A 10,357-nucleotide genomic window follows, 5' to 3' on the forward strand; every position below is an offset into this window, starting at 1 on the left:
CTACTTCCCACAAGTACTCCTACAACGACTTCATCAAGTCCAAGGCGACCACCTACGAGCGAGGGCGACACTTCCATCTTCGGAAGCCTCCCAAGGAAGATGGTTGAGCTTGGGACATTCCCTTCGGTCATGGAGACGAGCTACGAGGTGCCACATCATATGGGTGATAGAGAGGAGGGGCCCGATCTTTCTATGAGATGGTGGCTATCGTTTTGGTGGAAGTCGACTTTGACGATTCGACTACGAACGTGCGAGGACGTCGCACCTTAGCAATCGCTAAACCAACTCCGAGAGGTTATTGACCGGGCCGGAGCACGATCAACCTAACCACGATGGTCTATTTCCTGCAAGCAATGAAGAAAAAGCAAGAAATTGAAATTGCAATCTGGATATTGCGAATATAAAAGGAAAGCTTTATTGATGAAGGTGGGGTTCTGTGACGTCTTGGTCTGGTCATTGGGCACAAACGAAGTACGCGAAGTTGCAGCTTTGCCGAACTATTAATGTAAACAAAACCAAAGTCTAAACGACGCCCTAAGGGCTGTATATATGGAGGAAGAGGGGGGAATTTCGTGGCCCTTGGAGGAGGGGTCCGAAACCAACCCTAACTCTTGTTTGCCCACACATACGGACTCTAAAAATAGCCTATACTTAAGTATTTCGAAAATACATGGGCCTGGCGCAATAATAAGGTGATGCAGCACCTAGAATAGTCTATGGATGAAATTTATGAACTTACATTAAGTATATTTCGTCCAAGGCTTCATGCACTCCTTATGGTGGCTTCAAAGTCCTGAAACCATCACTTGTAACTCCGTTCTGGATCCCCTTGTGCATGCCATCATCTCCATGCTTGGTCTTGCTCCAGTGTTCATTCCTCTTATCCATGCCAGGCCCTTTGTCGGTGTCAAAACCGGCAGATCTCGCGTAGGGGGTCCCGAACTGTGCGTCTAGGCCGGATGGTAACAGGAGGCAGGGGACACGATGTTTTACCCAGGTTCAGGCCCTCTTGATGGAGGTAAAACCCTACGTCCTGCGTGATTAATATTGATGATATGGGTGTTACAAGAGTAGATCTACCACGCCAAACCCTAGAAGCTAGCCTATGGTATGATTGTATGTTGTGATTGTCGTCCTACGAACTAAATCACTTCGGTTTATATAGACACCGGAGAGGGTTAGGGTTACACAAGGTCGGTTACAAAGGAGGAGATATCCATATACGTATTGCCTAGCTTGCCTTCCACGCCAAGTAGAGTCCCATCCGGACACGAGACGAAGTCTTCAATCTTGTATCTTCATAGTCTAACAGTCCGTCCAATGGAGATAGTCCGTCTATCCGGAGACCCCCTAATCCAGGACTCCCTCAGTAGCCCCCGAACCAGGCTTCAATGGCGACGAGTCCGGCGCGCAGTATTATCTTCGGCATTGCAAGGCGGGTTCCTCTTCAAATTCTGTGTACCTATTGAAATAATGTCCGGTTCCTTGTGACGGTTTGTACTCCTTGGCTTCTACGCCCAATAATGGCCACTTTCCACGTGTCGAGCGAATGTGAAGAGCCAGGGTGTTTTCGCATTTACCCCCTAGTTATGTAAATGAGACGCCTTTTTAAAAAGGCGAGGATTCAGATCCAAATCACATCATCCTCCCTTGCCGAGTCTTCATCGGAACGTGCTCGACAGAGATCCGTTCCACCATGGCCGGTCGACGCAGCTCCTCCTCTCACACCCCTATTTCCAAGCCTGGAGATTGGGAGAGATGTTCCATCCCGCACAGAAAATTGGTGATGCTTCAGTCTAAGGGATTTCTTCCCCCAGCGTACCTGGTCCCGGTTCGAGCCGGGCTTGCCACCTACAATGGCGGAGAGCAAGCGGAGAGCCGTCCCAATCCCTCCAAGGGAGAGCGGGTATGCCTTGTCCCTTACTTGGTAAGAGGGCTCGGATTCCCAATTCATCTGTTTCTCCAGGGGCTTCTGGAGTTCTATGGCCTCCAGCTGCACAACCTTACGCCTGCCTCCCTGCTGCATATCGCGGGATTCGTAGGCCTTTGCGAGTTATTTTTGGGCTGTGAGGCTCATTTCGCTCTGTGGAAGAAGCTATTCTACCTTGTGCCCCGTTCCAAGAAGGGATCAATATATCAAGTGGGCGGAGCCGAAGTGTGGCGTATCGTCGGGACCGGATACCTGTCCGAGACCCCGAAGAAGACGTCCGAAGACTGGCCTTCAGAATGGTTTTATATAGAAGATGTCCCCCTTCTGGACCCTATTCGGATCGGCCTTCCTAAGTTTGACAACGCCCCTTTGAAGAAGCGCCGGAGCTGGCGTCCACGGAGCTCCCTGGAGGAAGACGACAGGGACATTCTTTATCCGATGAGCCGGATAAGTTCTTTTGCTCGATCCGGATTGACCATGATCGAGGTCATGGCTATATGCATTATACGGGGGGTGCAGCCGCTCCAGTATAGAGGCCACCCCATGTGGGATTTCAACGGGGAGGATGACGCCACCCGCCATGGCCGCAAAGGGCCGGGATCGGCTGCTGATCTAATAAAGATCTTGTCCACTTTGTACAAGGGAGAAGAGGAGGAGTTCCTCTGTGTCAACCTGCAGGGTGGATTCTCTATGTACAATCCTCCGACCTAGGTAAGCGGAGACTTTTTCTCGCCCATCCATTTCGTATTCCCGTAGTTTAAGTATTCATTCTAGCGATTTCATCGCAAGAGCTGCGCCAGGCAGTAAAGGAGATAAACAGCCCTCCTCCACAGCTCGAGGATCCTGGACGGTCCCTTGACTCGGCCTCCCAGGAGGATCCGGACATATCTGTGGATCTGATCGACGGGGTATTTTACCAAGGGAGTAATGACAATACCTTGGTGGCCATTACGGCCGATTACCCTGGGCTAGTTCCAGCCTCACAGGTGACTGAGACCGAAGTCCCGGCACTTAAAAAGGGATCCATCCTTGTACTCTTTTTTATTGCCGTATAACAGCCATGTTTTGCAGGGGAGGTCCTCGGGGCAGAAGGCCGAGCCTGTGGCAACTAGCCAACAAGGGGCCGCTAGGCCAGGTGGGCTGAAAAGATCCACAGTACGGATTGAGGCACCGGTGCAGCGGTATGGCACGTCGTCTTTATTACAAGACATTATTTACAGAGGCATATTAACGCATATGCCCTCTTTTCAGGAAAAAGAGCGCTCGCCGGACTATACCCAGAGACGCTACCAACCGCGCCTCCACAAACCAGGCTCCAAGGCCAGACTCAGAGGTGGGAACAAGTACAAGGTGTGCGCCGGGTGCTCCTCCGACAGAGGATACAGATAGACTGTCCGCCACTCATTCCGAGGTGGAAAGTTCCATGAACCACAGGCGTCGCCGGACTGTTCTCCGTGACGCTTGTTTCTCCCAAGAGGCTTTGGATGCCTTCAACTCGGGAGATGCGCACCTCCATGCCACTCAAAATGGTCTAGCCAGAGCCACGGAGCAGTAAGTAAAAGACATACGGGTGAGAAAATTTGATGATTATATATATCAGTAGCCCCTGAGACTTGAAACAGTTAGGATAACTAATTTAAGGATCATTTGTTATGTAGGTTCTTACAGAAAAGAATACTCAACTGTCCCAGGAGCTGGAAGAGTGCAAAGCCCAACTTCAGGCCGCACTAGCCATCGCAGGGGAGCCCAAAGAGACCCTTGCTAGTAACATATCCATCAAATGATAAGTATCATATTAGAGTGCAGCTTTATATGCAAATCTGACGATAAAATTGCAGATGACACTGGGGTGAATCCGGATAAGCAACAGCTCATACGCCAGCTAAAGGCTGGTGAGAGCGTGCTAACGAGGGTGAGTCAGGAGAAGAATGATCTCCAAGATGCCAACACCAAGCTGGGCGTGGAACTAAAAGATGTTCGTGCCCAAGTGTCGGATTCTATTAAGGAGAATCGGCGGCTTCGACGCGACATATTTAGTAAGTGCTTCAACGAACTTTGAAAAAGAGTTCGGCGAGGAAGCTGGCTGACAGAGTTATGCCTGTAGGTATGCTAACAGGACGTCCTGCCGAGGAGATGCCTGGTTCAACGGGTGATCTTCTTCCCGAGCTCGCACAGTTGCACAAACGAGTTTGGCAGGTGATGCAAGGCGTCGCCCAGGCCTTGTGGCCGTCCGTCTCCATACCCGCAGGCCTTGGAGAGCTTGCAGAAAAGCTGAAGGGAGCACGGCGGCGCTTCCGATTATGGAAGGTATCGGCCTGCCCTCTGGGTGCCAGGGAAGCCTGGGCAATGGTGAAGACACGGTACACGAAGGCTGACTCGAACCACATGGCCGAAGTCGGACCTGTGGGGCCTGATGGCAAGGAGATCCCTGTGAGTTTAGTGTACGGGCAAGTAGAATTGGCCGCAAAGTATTCCCAACTGGACTGTAGACTAGACAGCCTATTGGATGGCATTGAAGAGGAATTCAACCAGTCAAGTTGACTATGTAATTTTAAAGTGACATGTATGATGCCTTCTAGCCGGATTGTAGATCGTTTGTCATGGCAGACCTTTTCGCTTCAACCTCAGGACCCGACAGTCCGGAGTGTATCCGAATACCCTCTCGGTTATGTAAGAACCGGGGCATGCGTGGAGACCAGGCGTAGGGGTCATTAGTGCTTTATCAGACAAGTGGCCAACTAGTTATGTTATATTACATGGGTAGTAAGAAACATCTTCCAGAGATAATAGTTCCGTTAAGGGTTCCTTTCCCTGGGTAGGCATGCCCTAAAGTGCATGTCCGGCCTGCGACGAGAAGCGCAGAAAAAACATCTGGGGGCAGTTATGGATAATAAATAAAAGTCATCTTTTGTTCACCAACCGAATATTCTCTTAAGAACGCTAGCTTTCGGCTTCACCCAGTCTGAGGTACACGTCTGGCTGACCCGGCGGTAACAATCGCAGAGGTGCTCCTCTTATGCCCTAGCCGAATTAATGGGAACGTAGGGCATAAATACAAGAGCCAGGCAACCCAGCTTGGCCAAAACTTAAGACATACCGATGCATATAATGGTGAAAAAAGTTACATGCGAAAGTATAACACATGTGTTGGGCGTGATGCCCAGGTTAATAATTGAAGCTTCTGTGAAAGAAGCCCCCAGGTGTAGAGAGTGCGGCCGCATATCTGTAATGTACAAGTGAGGCACAAGGTGACCCTTGAAGGCCTAGAGGAATAAAAGAAAGAAAGGGAAACAAGACAGATGACGCATATGCAGAAAATGGACAAAGGGAGGGGACTAACATAAAGTCCGGTGCTAGGCATAGAATCTTCGGAGCCTGGCTGCATTCCATGGGTTCGGCTCGAGTCGACTAGTCGATGCATCCCGCAGTCGGTACGCTCCGCTGATCAGAACTTGGTCGATGATGAAGGGACCTTCCCATTTGGGCTCTAGCTTGTTCTTTTTCTTATCCGGCAGCCGGAGAACTAGTTCGCCAACGTTATAAGTTTTGGCTCGTACTTCTCTGCTTTGGTATCTGCGAGCCTGTTGCTAGTAAAATGTGGAACAGGCTTTGGCTACGTCGCGCTCTTCCTCCAAGGTGTCCAGACTGTCCTGCCGATCGAGCTCGGCTTCTCTTTCTTCGTACATGCGCACTCGAGGTGAGTCGTGAATTATGTCACAGGGTAGGACTGCCTCTGCGCCGTACACCATAAAAATGGTGTGTATCCGGTACTACGATTCGGCGTGGTCGGCAGCCCCTAGAGTACGGAGTCGAGCTCCTCTACCCAGTGTGTGTCAGACTCTGCTAAGGAGCGCACTAGTCTGGGTTTAACGCCGCTCATTATAAGACAATTTGCTCGTTCGACTTGACCATTGGTTTGTGGGTGATAGACTGAAGCATAATCGAGCTTGATGCCCATTTTGCTGCACCAGAGTTTTACCTCGTCAGCCGTGAAGTTCATGCCGTTATCAGTTATGATGCTGTGGGGGACGCCGTAGCGGTGTACAACCCCGGATATGAAATCTATCACCAGTCCGGATTCGGCTATTTTAACCGGTTTGGCCTCTATCCATTTGGTGAATTTATCCACCATGACCAATAAGTATTTTTTTCTTGTGGGTTCCACCTTTAAGGGGTCCAACCATGTCAAGCCCCCAGACCGCGAAGGGCCATGTAATGGGGATTGTTCGGAGGGCGGTGGGTGGCATGTGGCTTTGATTTGCAAAGAGCTGGCAACCGGCGCAATGCTGGACCAAGTCCTGTGCGTCTGCCCGGGCCGTTGGCCAATAGAATCCTGTACGGAAGGCCTTGCTCACAAGAGCCCGGGCTGCGGCGTGATGACCGCCGAGTCCGGCATGAATTTCTTCCAAAAGGTTCCATCCTTCCTCTTCGGAGATGCACCGTTGAAGGACTCCGGTACTGCTTTTTTTGTACAATTCTCCCTCCTAGACCCTGTAGGCCTTTGATCGCCGCACTATGCCGCGTTCCTCATTTTGGTCCTCCGGGAGTTCCTGTCTAGTTAAGTAGGCCAGGAATGGTTCTGTCCACGGGGCAATAATGGCCATTATTTCGTGGGCTGATTGTGTTATTTCGGTGGCGGAGCCTCCGATTGTGTCCGAGAGTTCGGTATCGGGTATTTTGGCCGGGTCCGGACTATTGTTACCAGTCTCCCCTTCCCATGCTACGGATGGCTTGAAAAGCCTTTCCAGAAAAATGTTGGGAGGGACCGCGTCGCATTTGGCGCCAATCCGGGCGAGGATATCCGCCGCCTGATTGTTTTCCCGAGCCACATGGTGAAATTCGAGCCCCTAGAACCGAGCTGACATTTTTAGGACGGTATTGCGATAAGCGGCCATTTTTGGATCCTTGGCATCAAAGTCTCCATTTATTTGGGGTATCGCGAGGTTTGAATCCCCGCGCACCTCTAGGCGTTAAATGCCAATGGATACTGCCATCCGGAGACCATGTAGAAGGGCCTCATATTCAGCTGCGTTGTTGGAGTCTGTATACATTATCTGTAGTACGTATTGAACGGTGTCTCCTGTTGGGGACATCAAAACGATGCCAGCCCCTAGACCAACCAACATTTTGGAGTCGTCGAAGTGCATGATCCAGTTTGAATATGTGCCGTACTCTTTAGGGAGTTCGGCTTCCGTCCATTCAGCGACGAAGTCAGCCAAACTTGCGATTTAATAGCTCGCCGTGGTTTGTAAGTTATGTCGAACGGGAGGAGCTCAATGGCCCATTTGGCAATCCGGCCCGTCGTGTCGCGGTTGTTTATAATATCGTTAAGTGGTACTTCCGAGGCTACCATTATCGAACACTCTTGAAAGTAGTGTCGCAGTTTCCGGGATGCCATAAATACCGCGTACGCTATCTTTTGATAATGTGGGTACCGTGATTTGCATGGGGTAAGGACAGTGGACACGTAGTAAACCGCTATCTTCCCGACTATTGTCCGTCCGCTTCTCGCTCGAAGACAAGCATTGCGCTTACTACTTGATGAGTTGCCGCAATGTATAATAGCATTGGTTCGCCAATGTTTGGCGCGGCCAGGACTGGGTTTGTTGCCAATATGGCTTTTATTTCGTTGAGTCCGGCCGTGGCGGCGTCCGTCCACTCGAAGTGTTCGGTGCGCCGTAGGAGGCGATAAAGGAGTAATGCCTTTTCTCCCAAGCGGGAGATAAAGCGGCTTAGAGCCGCCACGCATCCAGTTAATTTTTGTATTTGTTTGAGGTCTGCTGGGGTAGCCAACTATGACAACGCTCGAATTTTGGCCGGATTAGCTTCAATACCTCTACTGGAGACAATGAATCCCAGGAGCTTTCCTGCTGGTACGCCGAAAACGCATTTTTCCGGATTGAGCTTGATGTCATATGTTTGGAGGTTGTCGAATGTGAGCCTTAAGTCGTCTACTAGAGTTTCGACATGCTTGGTTTAATGACCACGTCATCCATGTATGCCTCCACTGTTTGGCCGATCTGGTTTGCCAGGCATGTCTGAATCATGCGCTGATACATTGCACTGGCGTTTCTTAGCCCGAAGGGCATTGTGTTGAAGCAGAATGGGCCATATGGTGTGATGAATGCCGTTGCGGATTGGTCTGGCTCTGCCATTTTGATTTGATGGTAGCCGGAGTATGTGTCGAGGAAACACAATGAATCGTGTCCTGCGGTAGCATCGATGATTTGATTGTTGCGGGGGAGGGGGAAGGGATCCTTTGGGCAAGCCTTATTAAGATCCTTAAAATCGACGCACAAGCGCTAGGATTTGTCCTTCTTTGGTACCATCACCAGGTTTGCTAACCAGTCCGGATGTTTTATGTCTTTGATGAATCTGGCCTCCAATAGCTTGGCTAGTTGCTCTCCCTTGGCTTGTCTTTTAGGCTCGGAGAAATGTCGAAGAGCGTGCTTGACTGGCTTGAATCCTTTTAGGATATTTTGGCTGTGTTCAGCCAGCCTGCGTGGGATTCCTGGCATGTCTGAAGGGTGCCAGGCAAAAATGTCCCAGTTCTCGCGTAGGAACTCTCGCAGTGCGGCGTCGACATCAGGGTTTAATTGTGCCCCGATGGAAGCTATTTTTGTAGGGTCCGTTGGATGTACTTGGAATTTGACTATTCATCCGTCGGCTTAAAGGAGGTGGATTTGGATCTTTTATCGAGTATCACGTCCTCCCTGTTCACCGTGGAGCGCAACGCAGTTAGTTCTTCGGCTGCTAGGGCTTCGGATAGTGCCTCAAGGGCCAGTGCAGCTGTCTTATTTTCGGCGCGGAGTGCTATGTCCGGATCACTAACAAGGGTGATGATTCCGTTGGGCCCGGGCATTTTGAGCTTCATGTACCCGTAATGGGGTATGGCTTGGAAGATTGTAAACACCTCCCGCCCTAATAGAGCGTGGTATCCGCTGCTGAACGGGGCCCCTTGGAATGTAATTTCTTCGGACCTGTAATTATCCGGTGTGCCGAATACCATGCCTAGTGTGATTTTTCTAGCGCAGCGTGCTTCCCGACTGGGGATGATTCGTCTAAAGGTTGTGCTGCTTTACTTAATGCGGCTCCAGTCTATTTCCATCTTTTGAAGAGTTTCCTCATAGATGAGGTTTAATTCGCTGCCGCCGTCCATGAGTACCTTGGTGAGCCGAAAGCCGTCCACGATTGGGCTGAGGACCAGTGCAGCTAGTACTCGGGCTGTTCGGAATTTATGTTCGTCACTCGCATTGAAGGTAATAGCTGTGTCGCTCCAAGGATTTATTTCTGCTATGTGGCAGATTTCGGACGTGCTGTGGAGTGTTCGCTTCCGTCTATTATTTGACGCGAAGGTCTCAAAGACCGTTAAGAACGTATTGTTGTCCTCGGGGTGGTGCTCTGTGGTTTTTGGGAGGAGTAGATCCTCACCACTTTTGGCCACCTGCCGGAGTATCCAGCATGTTCTAAGGCTGTGCGTTGGTATCGCATCCGCTGTACTATGTATTTTGCAGGGTCCATTGAGCCATCCCTCCAGTACGGTTCCTTGCCCCGTAGAGGGCTTTTGCTTTTTGGTAGTTAACCCAGGTGTATTGTGATAATGCACCCTTTTATTTCGGACTGGGTTTGTATTCAGGGCCGGATTATCCCAAAATTTTATTTCGGTTTTCGAGGCGCTTTCCATCTCACAGTACTTTCGTATTATGGACACCAAGTCGGCAAAGCGTGTAATTTCGCGACGACTTATGGCGTTGAGGATTCCCTTGTCCGTGCAATTATTGCAGAAGAGTGAAATTGCGTCTTCCTCGCGGCAGTCCTTTATCCTGTTCTTGACCAGGAGGAATCTGGCTCACTAATGGTGTACTGTTTCTTTGGGCTCTTGCCTAATTTGGGATAGATCTTGTATGTTTGGGTGGGTGGGTGGAATTGAATCCGAATCCTCACCCAATCTGAGGCTCAGTGGCCAAGGAGTTTCCGAACTCGAAAGTTTGGATTCTTGGTTGTTTTCCGGTAAATCTAGCCCACTGCCTGATTCTGGGTTCAGGCTTTGAGTGACATCCTCCTCTCCGCGGTTATCCGGCTTGGAGGGATCGGGAATCCGGACGTAGCTAGTCCTTAAGATAGATGAAGGGTTGCCGCATTGTTCTTCCACCACTGCAACGTGATGGGTGACCTGGGGAGAGTTAATTTCTCTTAGATCGGTTTAGGCCCAATCTGATCGTAGTCTATAGCGACTCCCAGGGCGGCGATCCGATCCAAGAGCTCGTTCAGGGAAGAGAGCTCCATTGGATCTAACTGCTCGGTGAGTTCCGAGTTGACGTGAAGATTGCTTTCGATGACCCGGGAAGTCATCGTCGGCGCAGCGGCCGAACAGGCGGTCATAAGAAAACCACCTAGCCTGAGAGTTTGACCGATAGCCAGAGCTCC

This window comes from Triticum urartu, chromosome 7A, assembly GCF_056163025.1.
Source record: "Triticum urartu cultivar PI428250 chromosome 7A, HENAU_Tu73, whole genome shotgun sequence".
Classification (NCBI taxonomy): Eukaryota; Viridiplantae; Streptophyta; class Magnoliopsida; order Poales; family Poaceae; genus Triticum; species Triticum urartu.